This window comes from Durio zibethinus, chromosome 13 (assembly GCF_047325235.1).
Source record: "Durio zibethinus cultivar Kanyao isolate XHJ-2024 chromosome 13, ASM4732523v1, whole genome shotgun sequence".
In the NCBI taxonomy this organism is placed as follows: Eukaryota; Viridiplantae; Streptophyta; class Magnoliopsida; order Malvales; family Malvaceae; genus Durio; species Durio zibethinus.
This window is the reverse complement of record NC_143174.1, coordinates 7,850,485-7,873,300: the sequence shown is the minus strand read 5'-3', so window position 1 is coordinate 7,873,300 and position 22,816 is coordinate 7,850,485. Positions and strand designations below refer to the sequence as shown.

At 31.3% G+C, this 22,816-nt stretch overlaps 1 pseudogene; it reads left to right on the top strand.

Moving 5' to 3' along the window:
* LOC111303967 (bZIP transcription factor 29-like) overlaps positions 1 to 22,491 on the top strand; it is a 92,451-nt pseudogene extending 69,960 nt beyond the window's left edge.
* The last annotated feature ends 325 nt before the right edge of the window (positions 22,492 to 22,816 follow it).

Below are 22,816 nucleotides of genomic sequence, written 5' to 3'. Positions count from 1 at the left end.
GCTTATTTTAGAACTTTTAATGAGTGAATTTCCACTTCAACTAGCAATACAACTTTCGTTCATAAACCAACTAAAATGGGGTGGCTCCAATAGATGTCTAGACCTATGTTTTCTAAGCATGCAAAGCAAAAGGTAATTTTTTATGCCAATCTTTGTAAGTATCAGTTATATTGTCTATGATTCTTTTAATATACTTATTCGTAACTTTTATTACCTTATTTATCTTTGAACGATATGGTGCAAAATTATGATAATAGATCTTAAACTAAGTGCATACTTCATTCATCATTTTATTGTTCAAGTTTTTTGCATTGTGAGAAATAATCATTTTTGAAAGCCCATATCTACATATTATCTCCTTTATGAACTTACACACCACTAATCAAGTCGTGTTAGCATACAATGCAGCTTTAACCCATTTCATGAAAAAATCAATTATTACAAAGATGAATTTATGCCCATTTGAAACTTTTGAAGTGATTGGACTGATGACAGCTATGTCTCACATGGAGAATGGCTATGAAGGTACCGAAACATGCAAACAAATAGAAGAATGTATTAGCATAAGTCTGGCACTTATTACATCTTTTAGCATAATCAGTGACATCTTTTAGCATAATCAATATGATGACTCTCCATTTTCAACCAATAATAGCCAGTATTCATAATTTATTTAGCCATCATATGACCATTTGCATATGCCTCACAAGTCTTGTCATGTAATTTTTCAGAATCTTTTTTGTTCAGTCACAACCACACATCTTAAAAGTATTTGATCTTGACTTCTTTTATAAAGGATATCTCCATCAAGAAAGAAACCCATTGACAGCCTTTTAATAATCCTTTTATCATTTTTTGTTACATGCTCCAAGTATTGTTGACTCTTAATGTATAACAAAATATCATGATACCATGCCTTCCCATCAATTTCTTTTTCAATACCTGAACAATGTGTTGGTGCATATTTCACATTCAATTTGATAGGTTGGATCTAAGTATTTACATATATCTTGATCATTATAGATAAAATAGCTAGAGCATCAACAATCTAGTTTTCCTCTAGAGGCAGATGCTCAAATTGGATTTTCTCAAATTGTTTGACCAAATTAAAGATTTACTCATGGTAACGAATCAACTTTAAATCTTTCATTTTCTACTTTCTTCGTAACTGATATATTATTAGGGCTAAATCTCCAAAAACATCCAACACGTTAATCTTCTTTTTTAATTGTTACTTGCAAACCTATATCACAAGCCTTATTTTCAATCATATTATTTGTGTAATTAAAATTCAATCTAGTTGTGATGGAATTATAGTGTCCACTAAGAGATATCAAGATTGCACCAAAACGATGACCTAGAGCATTTGTCATTCTATCAAAATACATCTTCCAAGATTTTTCAATAGTTTTCCTTCCTCAACTTGAGAAACAACCATCACATCTTTATCAAAAAAATCAAGTTTCATTAGTTCATAACCTTCAGTCATACGATCAGTAAGAAACTTAGTTATTACACTTTTTTTAATTGCTTTTTGAGTTATATACATAATATCATATTCTTAAAGCATGCAATATCATATTTTGAAAACATACAATATCATATTCTAAAAAGTATAACTTTTCATCTTGCTATCTTCCTTGTCAATTAAGGCTTCTCGAAGATATACTTAATCTGATCTAACTTTACTATAAGTCAAGTAGTGTGATAAAGCATGTATTACCTGAGCCTTTGAGTTTTTTAGGCCAGTGCACAACATATCTTCTCAAATGGTGAATACTTAGACTTATAATTAGTGAACTTCTTACTTAAGCAGTAAATTGCTTGTTCTTTCTTATTGGTTTCATTTCTTTGCCCTAGTACATATTTCATTGAATTCTTATATGCTATTCAATACAAAATTAAATACCTTCTAGAAACTTGCAGTATCAACACAGGTGGATTTGATAGATACTCTTTGACTTTATCAAAAGCTTATTAACACTTATTATTCCATTCTCCTAAATCATGTTTTTGAAAAAGCTTGAAAATGGGATCGCATTTATAGGTGAGCTAAAAAATGAAATGAGTAATATAGTTTAATCTTTTTAGAAAACCTTGCTCTTCTTTTGGGGTATGATAAGGGGATAATTTTTGAATGAAGCATATCTTGTCTGAATCCACTTCAATTCCTCTTTCACTGGCCACAAAGCCTAATAGCTTTTTCGATTTAACACCAAAAGTATATTAGGTAAGAGTCAATTTGAGCTAAACTTTCTTAACATATCAAACAACTTTTTGAGATTGATTACATGATCTTCTCTTTTAGTAGACTTTACAATCATATCATCCATATATGCTTCAATCTCTTTATGCATCATGTCATAAAAGAAAGTTATCATTGCTTTTTGATAAGTAGCACCAATATTTTTCAATTCAAAAAACATGACCTTGTAACAGAATGTGCTCCATATGGTTGCAAAAGTTGTTTCTCCATATCATTTTGAGCCTTTTTTATCTAATTATATCTTGAAAAGCCATCCATAAAGGAAAACGTGGAATGCCAAGCAATGTTATCTACTAAGGTATCAATATGGGACAAAAAAAAATTATCCTTAGGACTTGCCTTATTTAGATCTCAATAATCGACACATATTCTAACATTTTTATCTTTTTTTGGAACTAGCACTATGCTAGCTAACCATTTAGGATATTTTTCCACCTCTAAAAATTTAGCATCGAACTATTTCTTCATTTCTCTTTAATTTTTTAGCAACATTTTTGATTTCATGCATCTTAATTTTTATTGTATCGGCTTGCATTCAGGTTTCAAAAGTAATTTATGTTCTACAATATTAGTTTTGAATACTGGCATATCTTGATTAAATCATGCGAACACATCCATATATTCTTGAAGTAGTTCTTCTAGCTTTTGCTTGTCTATTGGTAGAAAGGATGTACCAACATTAACCTCTTTTTATTTTCATCATCTACCAAATTCACTAATTTGGTAATTTCCTTATAAGGCTCAATTGGTTTATTTTCATGCTCTATTAATCCCAACAAATCAAGAGGTAAAATGTAATCATCTAAATCTTTTTCATTATCAAATTTGTCAACATGAATTAGATTTCAAAATTGAATCCAAAATTATTGTCATGATTATCTTCATATTCATTTTTTAAGAACTTGCAAATAAGTGAGATAAAGAGAACATTGGCACACAATAATGTTATGGCAAGAAAATGAAAAGAGTGAAAATAAAAAAAAAAAACAATGAATGAAAATGAAAATAATAAAAGAAATGCAAATGCATTTTTCAAGTCTTTTATTAAAATGACAAATATAAATAAACTAAACATAATAGATCTTTTAATGCTTGTAGAATGAGCAATTAGGGACTTAACAATTCATAACATATTACTTTTCAAAAGTTTCAAAGATAATGGGCAGCTTTATGACTTTTCAATTATTTAGCTGAAATCTAAAGGACAATGATGCATGAACATATCTTCATCTGGCTCTTCTTTTTTTTATCATCCACCATCTGAATGGCCAGCTTAGAAAAAATTTTAAAAATTCTACATCTAGGGTTTCAAGTGAATATGAACAAGTACATCCTCTTGATCGAAAAAAATTATAGAGGTAGGGGAGAACCATTGATTCTGACTTGGTTTATATCCTTGAGATTAGCCATCCTCTTTTTTTTTCTTTTCATTCATCATTTTTATTCTATATCCTCTTGTTGGTTTATACCCTAAGCTGAATCTATCTTTCTTATCATATATTACTAGTGAATTCATGATCCCTTGTAGATTTTTTCCAAGTCTAGTCTTTGGTTGCCATTCCATTACAATAAACTACTTGATGACCATCTCAGTAGTTGTAAACAAATTGGTGAATATAATATGGATCCTTCAGCCATGTAACTAGCATTGGTAAATCTTCTTCTTTTGCTATACGTACAAGTTTACCATCAATAATGAATTTAATTTTCTAATGTAGTAAAGATGAAACAGTAGCTACCATATAAATCCATGGCCTACCTAATAAACAACTATACGAAGGTCAGATATTCATAACTTCAAATTTTACATTAAAAGTGCAAGGACCAATTTAAAATGGTATCTTTACATCCCTTAGCACTTTTCATCAAGTTCTATCGAAGGTTCAAACAACTATATGACTAGGCTTCATGTAAGATACATCAATAGGTAATCTTACCAACATAGTCATAGGCATAACATTAATTTAAGAGCTATTGCCAATTAGGAACTTAGCCACAGTGTGACTATTGCACTTAATAATAATATCAAGAGCCTTGGTGTTTTCTTGACCCTCTAGAGAAATCTCATCATCAACAAAAGATATGTAGTTCGAGACCATCAAATTACCAATAAAATGTTCCACATACTCAACAAATACATTATGGGACATATGCCTAATTTAATATCTTCAATAAAACATTATGGTGAGATTCTAAACTTAGCAAAAGTGACAATAGTGAAATTCTAGCTAACATTTTATTCAATTATTCCACCATGCTATACTCATTATGCTTTATCAACTTAAAAAATTTATAAGTTATATTTTCAGAGATTAGCTTTTGGTATTCCTTATCAGAGACTACCATATAGCAGCTCTGATTTTCTTCTTCCTTTTTGACTTTTTCTTTCTCTTTCCTAGCTTTCTCAAGTATTTTCGAAGTATAACATCACTCACTTTGGGCCATACCCCCTACACCCATTATGTTTGTGGTATCTAGATTGACCATGATATAACAATCATATTTCCATGAAACTACCTTATCGTTTTAATATAAAAAAGGGCTAGGAATGTTAACAGTGACAGCTGGTTGGGTGATAGGTTTTTTTAGCATTAGAGTTAGCTTCTCATCGTAATAAATGGTCACAAGTCTATACACAACTTTGGATGGCATATCAATGGTAGACACCTTAGCCTTAGTTAAAATCTTTTTTTTGTCATACAATTCTATCTGACCCATGTCCATAAACTTTTGCACCTTTCGACAAAATTGATCACAATTCTCAATTGAATGCCCTAAAGCACTATTGTTGCAATTGTAATTGTTGGCTAAGTCAATCATCTCATGACAATTGTAAGGTTTTACTAGTCCCAACATATGCTTTAACCAAAGCTTCAAACACTCTAGCCATTACAGTTTTGACTTCATCTATCCTTCTTTTAACATTACATGTTTGGCCATCAATCAAAGCATTTATTACTATTTTAGTTTGGTTTGATAGAGGATTTCCACTAATATTTGGAGTTCCTCGCTTGTTGGCATCAAATTTTAATAATTTGACTTTGATTAACCTTCAAAGAGATGTAATTTTTTGTAGAATGGCCTACATTTTCGTAATGATAATCACAATGTGCATTGGAATTATACTATTTGGGATATGGAGTTTTCAATGGTTTAAGATAAACAAGAGCTAGCAAATGATTTTTCATGAGTTGAGGAAATAAGTATGTGTATATCATGGGGATATGGTTAAAAAAGGCTTTCTCTTAATTATTTTTAGGTGCTTTCAAGCCACTACCTTAGTTTATCTCCATTATGGTCTAGCAATAAGTGTAGTTTGGTGGTTGTACATATAAGTATATGTTTGAAAGAATGACTGAAAAAAGGGTGGATTTGGAGGTTTGGTATATCGGTAAGGGTATAATGTAAAACTTCTAATCTGTTACCCAACATAATTCACTGCTTTGGCTTCACTTTCTTTCTTTTTAAGCGCTCTACATTTTTTTGCACCAATTGTCTCTCCTACATAAAGCTTACCATTCTTTATGGCATTTTCATTGATCTTGACTGAAATCACCATGTTTGCAAAGTTCTTGGCCACATTCCCATTCATTCTTTCATAATATAAAGCTTTTAGGGTTTTAACAAATAGAACAATAGTTTCTTTCTCTGTGAGAAGAGGTTGTACTTATTCAGCCACTTCTTTCCACCTTTGCATGTATTCCTTAAAGCTCTTAGTTAATTGCTTTTCCATGCTTTGCAGAGAAAATAATTTAGAGCTAGATCTATAATATACCGATATTGAGAAATGAATGCCCTCATAAGCTCTTTTCAAGAATGGATAAGAGTTATATCTAGTTGAACATACTATCTAGTTACAAAACCTATAAGATTATCTTGAAATATATGCATTAATAGCTTTCCATCATAGGTATGTGCGATCATCTTATGACAATACATAGCAACATGACTCATCTGGTATTTTATACCATCATATTTTTAAAACTCAAAGACCTTAAATTTAAGTGAAATGATCATATCCAGAACTAAAAAAAGCTTTGCCATGTCCATAGAACTATAAAAATTCATTCCTTCTATAGCTCTAAATCTTTCTTCTAATAATTTCATCTTCTATTGGGAACTTGTATCCTTCATTTCTTCTAACAATTTCATCTTCTATTAGTAACTTGTATCCTCTATTATCTCAAATGCTTTCATTCTAAACTTTTCTTTTTCTTTGGGATCATCCAAATTAGGGATTAAGATTAGCACAAATGGTTTCTTTATAAAGATCGAATTAGCAAAATTTTGAAACTATCTTAAAATGAGTATGAATGTCATTCCTGGCTAAGTGTATGTATATCCTCCCAAGAGTAGGAATTTGTACCTTGGCCCCTTGAGAAGTTTGGGTTTGATAAAGCTCGAACCCTCGAGGTATAAATAATCCAATATGTTCTACGATTGCTCTTGTAAGCTAAGACCTCATTCTATCACTTTTCCTTTATCTAAATTCTTGAATATGTCTGTAGACACCCTATTTAGTCTGGACCCAAGTCCATTAGGCCTATTCTAATAGGATTTGGGTCTAAGCCCATTGGACCCAGTTTAGGATCTAATTAGCTAGCCCCAATAGGCTTTTATTTTTATTTTCATTATTTAATATATATATTTTTATTTTTATTTTCTTATTATTATTTTTATTTATTAATATTTTTATTATTTATCTGCTTTTATTTTTTATTATTATTATTTATCTATTTCTTTTATTTATCTAATTATTTTTTTTGTTATCTATTAATATATTTATCTTTTTATTTTGATTAATTTTCAGTTAAGATTAGGATAAAAAAAATTGGACTGAATTTGGCTGTGATGTAGAAATTGGTAGAGTTGGAATTGGATTCAAATATTGAATCTAAATCCCAGAAAGAGTTAGGATTGATCAGAAACTCTTCTGATCAATCCCTATAAATAGGTGCTGGAAGAACAAAAGAAAACACATAGAAAAAAAGAGATACTGGCTGAGAGAAAAAAGGCAGACACAAAGAAGATTTAAAAGCTAAAAAGGTTTTGGTGCGTTTAGAATAGCTCTAAGAATCGGTAGGAATTTTTGGAGAATTTTTTACGAATTTTTTCTGAAAATTTCTGGAAAATTTTCAGATTTCGATTGAATTTTTCGTCGAAGATTAAATTTTTTGGTGACTATTCTGACCAAGTTTGAATTTTTCGGTCAACTTCCTTGTTTTCGACAACCATTTCCAGAAACCGATCAATTTTCTGACGAACTTCTGGCGAAAGACCCAGATTTTGGTGAAAATTTTTAGAATTTGGTGGGCATTCAACCGAAATTCTTCGAGGTTTAGAGAAAGGGGAGAGGAAAAGAAGGGAAGAGAGAGAAGATGAGAAGGGATTTTGAGAAAAAAACTGACCTTCAGCCTTATATACCCTCCCCAAAATGATTTCGTTTCTGCGTTAGTAACCTAGAGGATCCGTGCGTTTTGCCAAGATCCGACCTAACCCGAGCGTCAACCTGCTTTCAACCCACGTGCAACCCGCGTCTCCGAGCAGTTAGCCGAGTCGAGCCGACACCCCCAAGTCACGTCTCCAAGCCGTTTTTCTTTTTCAAGCCGAATCGAGCCGAGCAGCGAAGCCGAGCCGTTCCCAAGTTTTTTTTTATTTTATTATTATTATTATTATTGTTTAATATTCTTTTATTTTTATTTTTATTTTATTTTTATTTTTTATTTTACTTTTTTATTTTATTTTATTATTATTATTATTATTATTATATTAGAATTGTTTAATATTCTTTTATTTTTATTTTTATTTTATTTTTATTTTACTTTTCTTTATTTTTATTTTTATTTTATTATTTTATTTTCTTTAAATAAAATTCAAAAAAATATTTTTGAGGAAAAGTTGAAAGTATCAATTTTCCTTAAAAATAAGTTTTCAAAAATGGATTTTTGAGAAAAAGCTCAAAGTATCAATTTTCCTTAGAAACAAGTTTTCAAAAGTGAATTTTTGAGGAAAAGTTGAAAGTATCAATTTTTTTCGAAATTAAAAATTTCAAAAAATATATTTTTGAAAAAAAGTTGAAAGTATCAATTTCCCTGCACAAAAGCAATCATTTTTTTCTTTTTATTTTCTTTAATGTTAAATAATCTGACGATAGAGCCTCTGCAAGTGAAACAGTAGTTTTCTTGCATACTCTTAAAGTGAGGGGATTTTTTCAATTTTTTGCTAAAAGTATTAGAGTCAATTGAGAATAATTTCTAATAATTAATTATTTGATAAATTTTTAAGACTTATTGGATAACATAAAATTAAGCTGGTATCATTTTTTGATGGGCGTTGTGAGGGTACTATAACCTTTCTCACACGTAACCGAACTCTTAAACCCTGTTCTGATTATTAGACCTGAACCTATTCTTTTAGGAACCCTTAAACTTATGTATTCCCTGAAAGGACAGATTCTTTGGGTGACAAATTGCACCTTGATAAAAAAGATTGGTGACGACTCATTCAAGTCAATGTCTAGCGATAGATCATTGGATCTAAACGTTATGACAGCTTGGCGACTCCGCTGGGGAGCTCTGAAAGTCAAGCCAGCAAATAAATTTATATTATCCAAAAGCCTAATAAAATTAAACCTTTTTGTATAGATTTTTTTTATTCATTCATGTTTATTTACTTTATTAATTATGCCATTCATATGCATATGCATAACATGAGCTCTATACCCAAGCTTCGTCCCTCTAAGAGGGAGTAAAGTACCTATTGCTTTCATGAGGTTTAATGCCTCCACAGTGGCTAGTGAAATACTCTCACTCAAATTGAACTTTTTCCACTTGTAGCCTATAATGGGTGAGGATTGGGGTACCTTACTAGTCTGTGATGGACAATGACGTAAGGAGCAATTTGGGAACCTTTAGACTTTAGCCTTGAACTACATATAAGTGAACCTTAGAAGTGCCTAATCCTAAGATAGAGCCCTTTCTACCCAATGATAGATATACCCTGAAACTAGGACACAAAAAGGGTGTTTATCTAATCATTTTGATTGCCTAACTTTATGCATCATTTTCATTATCATATGTAACATTATGCATTAGCATCACTTTCATTTCATCTATGAAACTAACTATGTTGTCTGTCTGATTTTGTGCATCTATATTATTTTCATGATCATGTTTTAACATTATCATTTGCGTCCATTTCATATTAGATTTTCATTCATGAAAATGTACATTTCATTCGTGCATCAATGTATCATACATAAAGCATAGCATAGCATTTCTAATTATAATTATGGTGCTAAAAGTTCAAGGATAGCTTCATCTAGTGAGAACCCTGTCCATCGATACAACACAAGATCCAGAGCCAAACAAATGGAGTAAAAAAATTCTCACTGATTTGAAAAACTGGAAAAAGCTCAGGAAAAGATTAAGAATGAGTTAAGTAAAATCTTGTATGCTTTCAACAAATTAAATAAGAGGAAAATAGTAGAAGAGAACACAAGCCAACAAGGCCCTGTATCGTAAAAAGTGACTGACCCCCTATATCCACCTGGTTTTGGTCCACCTGGTTTTGGTCCACCTTAAGCTCAGTCTACATAAGAGGTTCCTCCATAACACTTCACATATCCTACATATCATGGAATGTCATCAGCTTCTAATCCAGGGTATTATCATAGCTATGTGAATCCTGTCTTTACTGAAAAAGCAGTTGAACCAATTCAAATCCCTGATCTACATGAACTGGAATTAGTTTCTATGGTTCAGTTGATGCTACTAGGCTTTGTTTAGTCCCTGATGAGGTCATTCTTCCTAAGTTTAAAGTATCAAAATTTAAAAAATATGATGGCACAAAGTACCCAAAAACTCATATTATCATGTATTGTCGAAAAATGGCAGCTCATGCTCGTGACGAAAAGCTACTAATGCATATTTTCCAAGACAGTCTTACTGGTTCTACTGTTAGGTGGTATATCCAGTTAGATAAAACTCACATCCGTTCCTGGAGTGACATGGCCCATAATTTTATCAGTCCATATCGACATATCATGGATTTGGTCCTGATCATTTGTCTTTACAAAACCTGGAGAAAAAGGCCAATAAAACTTTTAAAAAGTATGCCCAGAGATGGAGGGATATTGCTTCTCAAATACAGCCTCCTATGACTGAGAAAGAAATTACAGTGCTATTTGTCAGCACTTTGAAATCTCCCTATTATGAAAAGATGATAGGGAATGCAACAAAAAATTTCGTTGACATGGTGATCTCTGGAGAAATTATTGAAAATGCCATAAAAAATGGTAAGTTGAAAGGAGGAAAAATCAAGAAGGCACTAGAAAAGAAAAAAACTGAAGCTCAAGTTGTGAGCTTTGATAGACAACAATTCAGGAGTTATCAACCCTATCCACCTCAAGGTTACTCTCCGTACTATCTTGCTGTGAATAATGCCTCATCCTACCCATATCAACTAGTTCCATAATCACCTTTTTCATCCACATACCGATCAATTTTTAGCCCTCAAGATCTTACATATAGCCTTAACATTCAAACTCTTGCAAGAGCCCAAATTCACCATACCAACCCAGCAAGTGGTTCACGAAAGCAATGGATTACTCGAGAAAAATTTGTATTTGATCCAATCCTCATGACTTATACGGAGTTATATCAGAACTCTATAATAGTCATTTGATTGCCCCCAGCAGTGTGGAGCCACTTAAGCGATCCTATCCTAAGTGGTATGATCCTACAGGCCACTACGACTACCACTATAGAATTGCTGGCCGTTCTACTAAAAATTACACTGCTTTAAAGCATAAGGTGCAACGATTGATCAATGATGGAATGGTAAGTTTTGATCAAGAAAAAGCAACAACACCTAATGTCAGTGCTCTGAGTGAAAATCAAGAACACATTGGTCAAAAAAGGTCCGGAGAGTCACAATGAATTGAGAGGCAAGATGTCAATAGAGATTCTTCACCTGATCGCATAGGGGGACAATTTTGAAGAATGGAGATAAGGCTGGTTGAAGGTTTTTTTTCATTTTAGGATTTCTTTTCGAGTAATGTTAGATTTCTTTTTGCAATATGATTTTGCTTGTTATCATTTTAATAAAGGCAAGTTAATGCATTTCATTACATTTTCTCTTTCACTCGACCATTATTCCATGCTCTGTTACCTTTCATAATTTTACATTCCCATTCTCAAATTTCAGATGATGAATATTTAAAAAATGATAACAATAATTCTGAGATTTAATTTTAAGAACTCATCTACATTAATATGAGGAGATGATTTAAGCAAAAAAGTAAGTTGTTACCAAAGGTGAAATAGATATGTCTTGAAGATGTGTAATCTTTTATACAGGCTCATGAGCTTTGTTCAATAGATGATGTTCAAGAAAGGTATTCACAATTGAGATGAAAAATGGCCATCTTTCTTTTACCATTCAAAAAACCATTTATTGTTACCTCTTTGAGCCTATTATGATTTCTTTTTCTGAAGAACCCCAACCAAGGATCACCCTTTACACCGGAAGGTAATTTTTGAAAAAAAATATATCACAAAAGGTCTCAAAGATGGAAAGAGAAAGAAAAGCAAAAGAAAAAAATAAATGCCACACATGATTTAGGATAAAGTAATAAGAATCTTTTATATGAAGAAAAAAAAATAGTGAAATGATGTGAGGGTAAAATGCCAAGTTGCATCAAATGATCCTTTGGTTTTGAACCTTTTTAATACATGTTTTGAGCCTATTATATTCATTTCTTTTATGACCCCTCACCTTGACCTACATTACAACCTTGAAAAGTCCATTTGGATCAAGTGTGAATGCTCAAATTGAATGATCATATATTAGGCAAAGACATGCTCATGATGAAACAATGGAATCATGCTACATTGCTCTAAAGTTTGATGTGTGAAAGATATTAACAATGAATGAAAAATTAGAAAAAAGAAAAAAATTATGAAAAAAAAAAGAAAAAAAAAGAAAGAAAGAAGAAAAAATGAAAAAATGAAAAAATGAAAAAAAAAATTCAAATTGAAAACCTGAAATGGTGATTTTGGGTAGAAAAAGATCCAAGTCAAATGGTTCACATAGATGGAAGATCAAAGATATCTGAAGATCTCTCAAAGATAGGGCAAAGTTCGCCAAGCTCAAAATAACTTCAATAGTAAATGGAATGAGTTTTTGAAAAAGAATCCTAGATTAATGTTGAGAATTGTCTGAATCTTCATCGTTTGGACATACCATTCATCCCAATGACATGTATCCAATTTATTTCCTTTCTCATTTGTTTTGTACCAAAATAGATCTTCATTGATTATCTTTACCATAATTCACCTTGCGTTCTCTTATTGTTACATCCCTAGAATAAATCAAAAAAATGTATGAGTGCATTATAATTGTCAAGAATTGAAATGATGATGAATGAATGACAATGTGCATAAAAAAGTCTTGCATTCCTTTAAAGAGAAATCTAAGATGATAGTGGTAACAAAATGAAGAAATGGTAGAAACCTAAAAGAGATGATTTGGAAGGATATATGATGTGACCAAATGGAGAATATGATGATGGATTGGACAATAAAATGAAGATGGGACAAATCTTGAAAAGTGGTATAACCAAGTGATGAGTACAATGATGAATTGGTCGATATGACTTGCAAGTTATGATTGAATGATGAAAATAATCAGTGGACAAAGTTTGTTTTGGAATGGTTAATACTGAGACACCTATGAGTAATGACCTAGTGATAGTGGATGAAACTTGTTCTAAAATTTGTTAGTGCTGAGAAGTCCATGCATGGTGGTCAAGTGATGATCGATTGATGAAACTTATTCCAAAGTATTGAGAAACTGAACAAGGAAGACATGCGAAATGATGGAGTTTTGAGAGCCATATTACCACAATTATTTAAAATTTTGTGACATAGACGTCTGTATTACATGCATCATGGAGGCATCATTGCTTGAATAATACATGCACATAATTTGATGAATTAAACTTTGTTTGGACATGCATGGCACTATGAGAATATAGGTTACCATATTTGTATCATTAAGAAGGCATTTACATTTTTTGTCATAACATTCATTCATGCAAATTTTTGAATCACTTGAAAAAAGTTATGAATATTTTGATGAGAATTTTTCAGAACTCAAATGAGAATCTTTGAGTTTCAAAATGAGAATCTTTGAGGAATGAAACCCTAAAGTTCGTCGAATGTGAATCTTCGAACTAGAATGAAAAGTTTTGAACTTTTGGATGTGAATCTCCAAAATACAAAGCTTCAACTTTTTGGATATGAATCTCTAAATTTTTAAAAGAGAACCTTTGAACTTAGATGTGAAACTCTAAGTTTTATTGCTGAACCTTTGAACTCAAATGAGAAGCTTTGAATTTTTGGATGTGAATCCCAAGCTTGCCAGATGTGAACTTTTAAAAAAACCTTGAACTTTTATATGTGAATCTCCAAAATTCAAATGAGGATCTTTAATGCGAGTCTTGCAAGTTGTAAATGCAAATCTTGAGATCTTGCAAATTTGAATGAAACTAAAATTTTGAGAATTAAATTTCAGTAAATTCTTATGAAGTTGGAAGGTTTTTACGAATCTAAACCTCTGAACATTGAACTCAAATTGTGAATTTTTGAGTTTCCATTACAAAATTCCTTCAATCACGATCTATAACTCCTTTGGAAATGATTGTCAAAGAGCAATTTATTTTTCCAAAGTTTCGTTGCCTATGTTTAGAAGAGCAATTTATTTTTCAAAGTTATGGTGCCTCTGTTTAGAGGAGCAATTTACTTTCCAAAAGTTGAAGTGCTGTTTAGAGGAGCAATTTACTTTTCAAAGTTGTGGTGTCTTTATTTAGAGGAGCAATTTACTTTCCAAAAGTTAAGCCTCTGATTAGGAGAGCCATTTACTTTTCAAAAGTCATTGAGCCTCTGATTAGAGGAGCTTTAGTTATTTTCAAAGTTGTTGAGTCTCTGATTAGAGAAGCCATTTACTTTTCAAAATTGTTGAGCCTCTGATTAGAGGAGCCATTTATTTTTTCAAAGTCGTTGAGCCTCTTATTAGAGGAGCCATTTATTTTTTCAAAATCATTGAGCCTCTAATTAAATGAGCCTTGTTTATTTTTCAAAAGTCATTGAGCCTCTGATTAAAAGAGCTTTGTTTATGTTTCTCAAAGTCATTAAGCTTCTGCTTATAGGGGCTTTGATCAAAATTTAACAAACAAAACAAAACAAAATAAAACAAAAAAAGTGTCAAGTTAAGTCTTGAATAGGTGTCTACGTCTTTGCACAATTCTTACTCCATAGAAAATGTGCAAAGAGAGGCAGCTGTAGACAACCTATTTAGTTCGGACCCAAGCCCATTGGGCCGATCCAATAGGATTTGGGTCTAAGCCCATTGAACCCAGTTTAGGATCCAATTAGCTGGCCTCAATGGGCTTTTATTTTTATTTTCATTATTTAATATATATATTTTTATTTTTTTATTTTTTTAATTATTTTTATCTATTAATATTTTTATTATTTATCTATTTTTATTTTTTATTATTATATTTATCTATTTCTTTTATTTATCTAATTTTTTTTTGTTATCTATTAATATATTTATCTTTTTATTTTGATTAATTTTCAGTTAAGATTAGGATAAAAAAATTGGAATGAATTTGGCTGTGATTTGAGAATTAGTAGAGTTGGGATTAGATTCAAAGATTGAATCCAAATCCCAAAAAGAGTTGAAATTGAACTCTTCTGATCAATCCCAATAAATAGGTGCTGGAAGAACAGAAGAAAACACACAAAAAAAAGATACTGGCTGAGAGAAAAAAGGCAGACAAAGAGAAGATTTAAAAGCTAAAAAGGTTTTGGTGCGTTTAGAACAGCTCTAGGAATCGGTAGAAATTTTTGGACAATTTTTTACGAATTTTTTCTGAAAATTTTTGGAAAATTTTTAGATTTTGGTTGAATTTTTCGACGAAGATTAAATTTTTCGGTGACTATTCCGATCAAGTTTGAATTTTTTGGTAAACTTTCCAGTTTTCGATAACCATTTCCAGAAAATCGATCAGTTTTCCGATGAACTTTCGGCGAAAACCTCAGATTTCGAAGAAAATTTCCAGAATCCGACAGATATTCAATAGGGGTTCTTCGGGGTTAGAGAGAGGGGAGAGGAAAAGAAGGGAAGAGAGAGAAGACGAGAAAAGATTCTGAGAAAAAAACGACCCTCAGCCTTATATACCCTCCCAAAAATGACGTCGTTTTTGCGTTAGTAACCCAGAGGATCCGCACATTTTACCAAGATCCAACCTGACTCGAGCACTAACCCGCTTTCGACCCGCGTACGACCCACGTCTTCGAGCCGTTAGCCGAGCCGAGCCAACACCCCCAAGCCGCTTCTCCAAGCCGTTTTTTTTTTCTCAAGCCGAGTCGAACGAGCCGTTCCTAGGTTTTTTTTTCATTTATTTATTTATTTATTTATTTATAATTATTATTTTTTAATATTCTTTCATTTTTATTTTTATTTTTAGTTTTTATTTATTTATTTATTTATTATTATTATTGTTTAATATTCTTTTTTTTATTTTTTTTATTTTTATTTTTATTTTACTTTTCTTTATTTTTATTTTCATTTTTTATTTTATTTTTTTAAAATAAAATTCGAAAAAATATTTTTGAGGAAAAGTTGAAAGTATCAATTTTCCTTGAAAATAAACTTTTTAAAAAATATTTTTGAGAAAAAGTTGAAAATATCAATTTTTCTTGAAAATAAGCTTTCTAAACAAAATATTTTTAGGAAAAAGTTGAAAGTATCAATTTTCCTCGAAATTAAAAGTTTCAAAAAATATATTTTTGGGGAAAAATTGAAAGTATCAATTTTTTCTCCACAAAAGCAATCATTTTTTTCCTTTTTATTTTCTTTAATGTTAAATAATATAATGATGGAGCCTCTGCAAGTGAAACAGTAGTTTTCTTGCATACTCTTGAGGTGAGGGGATTTTTTCAATTTTTTGTTAAAAGTATTAGAGTCAATTGAGAATAATTTCTAATAATTAATTACTTAATAAATTTTTAAGGCTTATTGGATAACATAAAATTAAGCTAGTACCATCTTTCGATGGACGTTGTAAGGGTGTTATAACCTTCCTCACACGTAACCGAACTCCTAAACTCTATTCTGGTTAGTAGACCTAAACCTATTCTTTTAAAGACCCTTAAACTTGGGTGTTCTTTGAAAGGACAGATTCCTTAGGTAGTCAATCGCACCTAGATAAAAAAGATTGGTGGTGACTCCTTCAAGTCAATGTCTAGTGATAGATCCTCGGATCTAGACGTTATGACAATGTCCATTATCTTGTTAAGATCCCTTTTAATTTTTCTTGTGCCTTTTCAATAAACTAACCTGCTTTTATTCCATGATCCATATTTGAGCCTTGGAGTTGTTCAAATGGCAAGTATGCTTAATCAAAATTTTCGATGGATAAGTTATTCTTAAATCTTTATTACCATAATTTTTGTGAATTAGGATATTATATTTTAATCCTTTATTCAAACAAGTGTATGAATGAATGCATGAATGGAGGATAAACAAAAATGAACAAAATGCATTAAGGAGAATTTGACACACATCAATTAATAACAAATGATTCTTATTACAAATCCAAAGTTACACATACAAAAGCTTGAAGTCTATTACCTATCAAAGGAAATTCTTTATCTATTGATACTAATCCTACACCTCACAAAGAAATTTAGAAAACTTAGGCCATATGTCTTAACTAGCTTTATTCCTAACTTTTTGACCTTATCTTTCATTTCTACCACTTTATGTGAAGCCATATTGATCTATCCAAACAATTGCTTCAAATGTTCTTATTTTATTAATATGCATTCTTCTATTGTTCCCTTCTATTTTTATTCTTCTAAAATAGAAACTTCAACTCTAACCTTATTAACAATTTCTTAAAACATCTGATTATACATTTGAACTTTTGAAAATTCATTTTCCTTTTCTTGTATTTTTGCTTGCTACTATTCATTTTCCTTTAAAAGTCAAGCTAGCTCAAGAATGGTCAATAAATGTGTCTTGTTTCAATCAGCGAACAAATTCTTCCATCCGTTTGTATCTCGAATAAACTTTTAAATTTTTCTATCTTATCTTTGCAAACTTTCCTTCATTTCTTTTTTGAGCCTTTTGTTTCCGTATTCCAATTTTCCTTTTTCTTCGTGCAACTCTCAATTCACAACTTCTGCCTCTAGCAATAAATCTCAAGGCTTTGAAGGAATCGAACTATGTGGGCTACTTAGACTACCTTCCTCTAAAACCATAATATCTTTAGCTAGCCTAGCACACCAGACAAAATATTTTAGGCTAACCTTGTCAGTTCGCCTACCTCAATCCATTCTCTTTATTTGTTTCCATACTTGGACAATCTCTCCCACCATCTTTATGAAATATGGTTCACCGTATGCAAAGCATAACTAATTAAGTTCATGTGTTATTGGAACAAACTGTTCATACCCAAATCGCCTCAATACCAGAAAATGGGGCATAATGGATCACACCCTAAAGGCCTAATAATGGAATCCATGGTTTGTCTCCACAGTTATGAAGTACCAAATCATATAGCATTTAAGGTGCTCTTCACACTACTTTCTAAAATGTTAAGTTTTGTAAATAGGAGAACCATTATTTCTCGGACTTTAGGTCCAACCATTTGATCTCACAAAATTCCTTAAAAAGAACACTAAAGCAAGATAAGGCTTATGAAACTTGCCTTCTTTGGTTTCAAAGTGACTTTTCATCCATACATATAAGAATTGTATGCACATTACAAAATAAACTTTTCCTTTTCATTAACAAAAATTCAAAATTCTAATGGTTTCTACCAAAATAACCAGTGCCAGATTGACGTTGTTCTTAACTTGCTCTATGAAATCTACCATTACTATGTCAACATATCCAAATCCTTTTAGGAATACCACCATCCCATACGTAGCTAAAGCAAATAAATTTTTGTGCTGCTCATCTTATGATGAGATGGCTATGCAAAAAATTTTAAAGAACATATGAATTCTTGCCTTTTCCTTTAAAATGCTTGTTGACCTCTTGCACACTAAGTTTTATCGTTACGACAAGCTTTTTATGATAACCTATACTCTTGTTTTGTAAATAAAATTTGTTGGGACATAAAGAGAGTAAACGAAGTAAAGTGAAATACTATTCAATTATGGGCACCATCCACATCGTTGAACATTAAACATCTGTATAAAGGATCTCAAAACCACATCATGGCTCTAATAAGTTGTTCATCCACCTTTCTCTAGAGAAGTAATGATAAGTCTCCATATTTTTCTCAAAATTTTTCTATTATAATGCTATTCCATTGCTTCCAAGTCAAAATCATATCAATAAGGTCATTTTGTATCAAATTAAGATGAACCTACTTATGAAGAGTGGACACATAATCTACCAGTAAACAATCTCCTTCTTTACATTATGTTTCCTCCTATCTAACTTTCAAAGAATCATGTTAGGCTAGTGCAAATTGAAATTGCTTTAAGCATTTCATGGATGTAACTAAGATTCATCTCGTCAAAATTAGTATGTGGCAAACAACTTCCTATATGAAAATGTGATAATGCATGAGACAAATAATAAGGCATTTGATTCTCTTTCTTTTTTGAATTCTGATACAATATTTACAAAAACAGCATGTTCCTTCATGTGTCATTATGTGTTTGAGATAATCTTAAATAATAGGTGATCATGGCTCAATCCTAAGGTAGGCTTCCTAGGTTACTTATATGCGAGGTTATGATGACAAGGAAATGGTTCCCGTATTCTTCCTCAATATCGTTGACATGGGACTAGTAAAGCATCATAATCCTCACCCATGATAGGCTACAAATGAAAAAGTTTCAATTTTAGTAAGAGTATTTCGCTAACTATTGATGAGGCTAACATCTTACGAAAGCATAGGTACTCTATCCCTTCCTAAAAGGATAAACTTTAGGTTTAGAGCTCTTATTATGATATGCATATGCATTGTGTAAAGGAATAGATTCTTGAACACTTTTCAAACAAATAAACAAATAAGAAAGTAATCGAACAAACAAATTAATAAATGAATGAATAAATAAAACTAGACTATTTAACCAAGCCTTAGGATCATATAAAATCAATTTTTGGTTTGACTCTCTGTCAATCTCCAGTGAAGTCGCCCAAGCTATCATAATGGTTTTTAGGGCTGCCAAACAAATTTAAAAAAACATACAAAAGAATTGCCACCAACCGATTTTGACTAGGTGTGATTGGCCACCAATCTTATCTTTTGATCTACAAAATCAAAATTAGGTGCAAGATTATAGTTACGTGTGAGAAAGGCTATAGCACCCTTACAAAGCCTGTCCAATGACGATACCAATAATTTTATAGAGTCCTAAAATGGTTTTGCTCAAATGGTCTTTTACTTAAGATTTTATTTTATTTTGTTTTGTTTTGTTTTTGTTATTTGAATATTGGAAATTTTAAATTATTCCCAAAACTTTCGGTATAACTTAAGAAGTTTCATCTCTTTAAGAGTATTCAAAGAAATTACTTATTTTCTTGAAAATGCTCCCTTATCATATTTATTTTAATATTTTAGAAACAAAGTAGATTATAATTCTCTTGTCACATATTTCAAAAAATCATACCAACACTTTTGGTATGATTTGGAGGAATTTCTTATCAGAAATTTTTAGAAAATTATTTTTTTTCTTTTAATTTTATCATCGATGAAAATTTTAATTTACTCTGAAACGTTTATTAATTATTTATGATTATTTAGGTAAACAAAAAATTCTTATTGATCAAATTTCCAAAATATTTCCAACAATTTTGGTAAAATCTTGGGAAAATTCCTTACTTAAGAATTTTAGATAAAATCACCATTTGTGATTTTATTTTAATCTCATCATTAGAAATTTTTACTACTTGTCAATTTATTATTAAGTATTTTTAATTATTATTATTTTTTATTTATTTTATTTGTTTAATATTTTGTTGAAAAGATTGTCAAAAATCCTACTAACAATTTTGGTAAAATTTTGAAAGACAACTCACCTAGTAATTATCTTTAAAATCACCACTTATGATGTTATTTTAATTTCACTATTGAAAAAATTTATTATTATTATTTCTCTTTCTTTTTTTAACTTTTAGTGATAATATCCATGACCCTTGAACTATTGCATTTTTTTCAATGTGATATCTAAACAAAAAAAAAATTTAATCAGATATTTAAACTATATTTTCATATATTAAATTGGTCTGACTCTTAACACCATTAAAAAGATGCTAATGTGGCATGAGTATATAATAAAATGTTGACATGTATAAAAAAACTCATGTTAGCACAATATCATTAATGTTATATTAGCATTAAAAGAAATTTTCAAAAAAATTTTAAAAATTTTTTTAAAAATTATAAAAAATGAAGGAATATTAAAAAGTTTAAAAAAATCAAAATTAAAAAACAAAGTCAAAAACTTTTGAAAATATTTTTGAAATTTTCAAAAGAAGAAGACCTGGGATACCTCTTTCGCACCCCAACAACCCTACTGCTTCATTGCCTTGCTCACAGCTCATTGGTTCTCGTCCCAATTCTCGGTAAAGGGCATTGTCTCACTGTAGGTCTTTATCTCAACCTACATTCTTTTCCCTTGATAGCGTGCCCCCATGGAGTCTTCCCCCTTATCGTGAGCCTTATGTCCCGTCTCTCTCTGATCCTGTTTCTTATGATGTTCCTATAAAAGAAAGGGTTGTCAATTCTAATGTTAGGTCCTCACTTCCTTCACCTGTTGCTAGAGGAGGTAATGAGTTTCGTGTCGGCAAGAGTGTAGTTTACCTCCGCGTAAGGGACATAGGTAGTCGAGCAGTATGTTTCATTAGGTTTTTCTGCTATGATTTAGTCTCTACCTCAATTGATCCCAATAGGGAGTTGTGGCATGTTGGATAGGTCTGCTTCAGGTAAGGAGAGTTCTGGTATAGAAAAGCTAATTCAGTTGGTGAAAACGATAATTAGAATGAAGCAAGGATAGGGGTAGTAATGTAGAAGTGATGGGTAATAGGAAATCCCGGAGGGGGGGGGGGGTGGATATTGTAGAGGACTTGTTCAATGCATACGTGAATTTAGAAAATCTTTGAGACATTGAACTCTTCTGGCACTGAGGATAAGGATTAGGATAGCAAAGCTAGTGGAGGTGAAAATAGTGACAACGAAGTGGAAAGTAGAGTAAATGGACATCCAATCAGTACGCAGGGGATGGGTTCTGGTGTTTCAAATAAGAAGAGGGAAGGGGTCAAGTGGAGGGCTGGTGGAGATATTGCTCCGACTGCTGGACATTACAAAAGTGTTTCAGTGGATAGTTAAGTGGAAAGTCCGCAATTCGATGACGACTCACCAAAGATTACTCCTTTGGGAAATAGGGCGAGTCATCAATCTCCCAGTAGCTCAGCTGATGCAAATTCAAGCAAGTTCATCTCTGAGCTTGGCAGTAGTGAGTTCAATGAAGCCTCAAAAAAGATCATGGAAAATCAGAAGCTTGCTGAGATTGCATCAGTAGATCCAAATCGCGCCAAAAGGTTTTGCATATTGCTTCTCCTTCTTCTCACTTTTCTTTTCTTTTTTGCTTCTGGTGTTGAATATAACTGGGCATAATTGATGATTCGATTTATTCATGACAGGATTTTGGCTAATCGTCAATTAGTTGCTCGTTCCAAGAAGCGAAAGATGTAGTACATTGCGGAATTAGAACACAAGGTGCAAACTTTGCAAACAGAGGCAACAACATTATCTGCACAGCTAACAATGTTACAGGTGGATATAAAGTTCTAGTAATTGTACCAATTATTTACACCTATTCCCCTTTAATTAGCCGCATTGCATACTTGGTTGTTCCTTATCTCGTCTTTGTTTGGTCTTTCTTCTATAGAGAGATTCTGCTTTATCTTACAAGCCAGAACAATGAGTTGAAGTTTCGTCTTCAGGCCATGAAGCAGCAGGCCCAACTAAAAGATGGTATACATTTCTTGATCTTAAACCTTATATCATCTGATTTTTAGAAGTTTTTCAACTCGTGCCTTCCTTGTTTCTTTCACATGAACCTTTATCACCAATATTACATATGTTATTATGCAACATGCTTGCCATGCCTTGGGGTTTCCTACAAATCTATCATGTTATTTTGCTGGCATTCCTATAAGTTGCACTACTTTTGGATTTTACCTATCCTGGATATGTCGAATGTGATCAACTTAGTTCCAAATATTCATCCTATTTGTATATTCTTGGAATTTAATACTCTCTACAATTTTTGAATCTTTTCGAAATTTTTTTAAAATTTTTTGGATTTTTTTGAAATTTAGATTTTTTTGAAATTTAGATTTTTTTTGAAATTTTTTTATTTTCTTTTTTTCAATTTTTTTCTATTTTGCATAATTTTTAAAATTTTTAAGACTTTTTTTTAATCTTTTTGTATTTTTAAAAAAATTTTATTT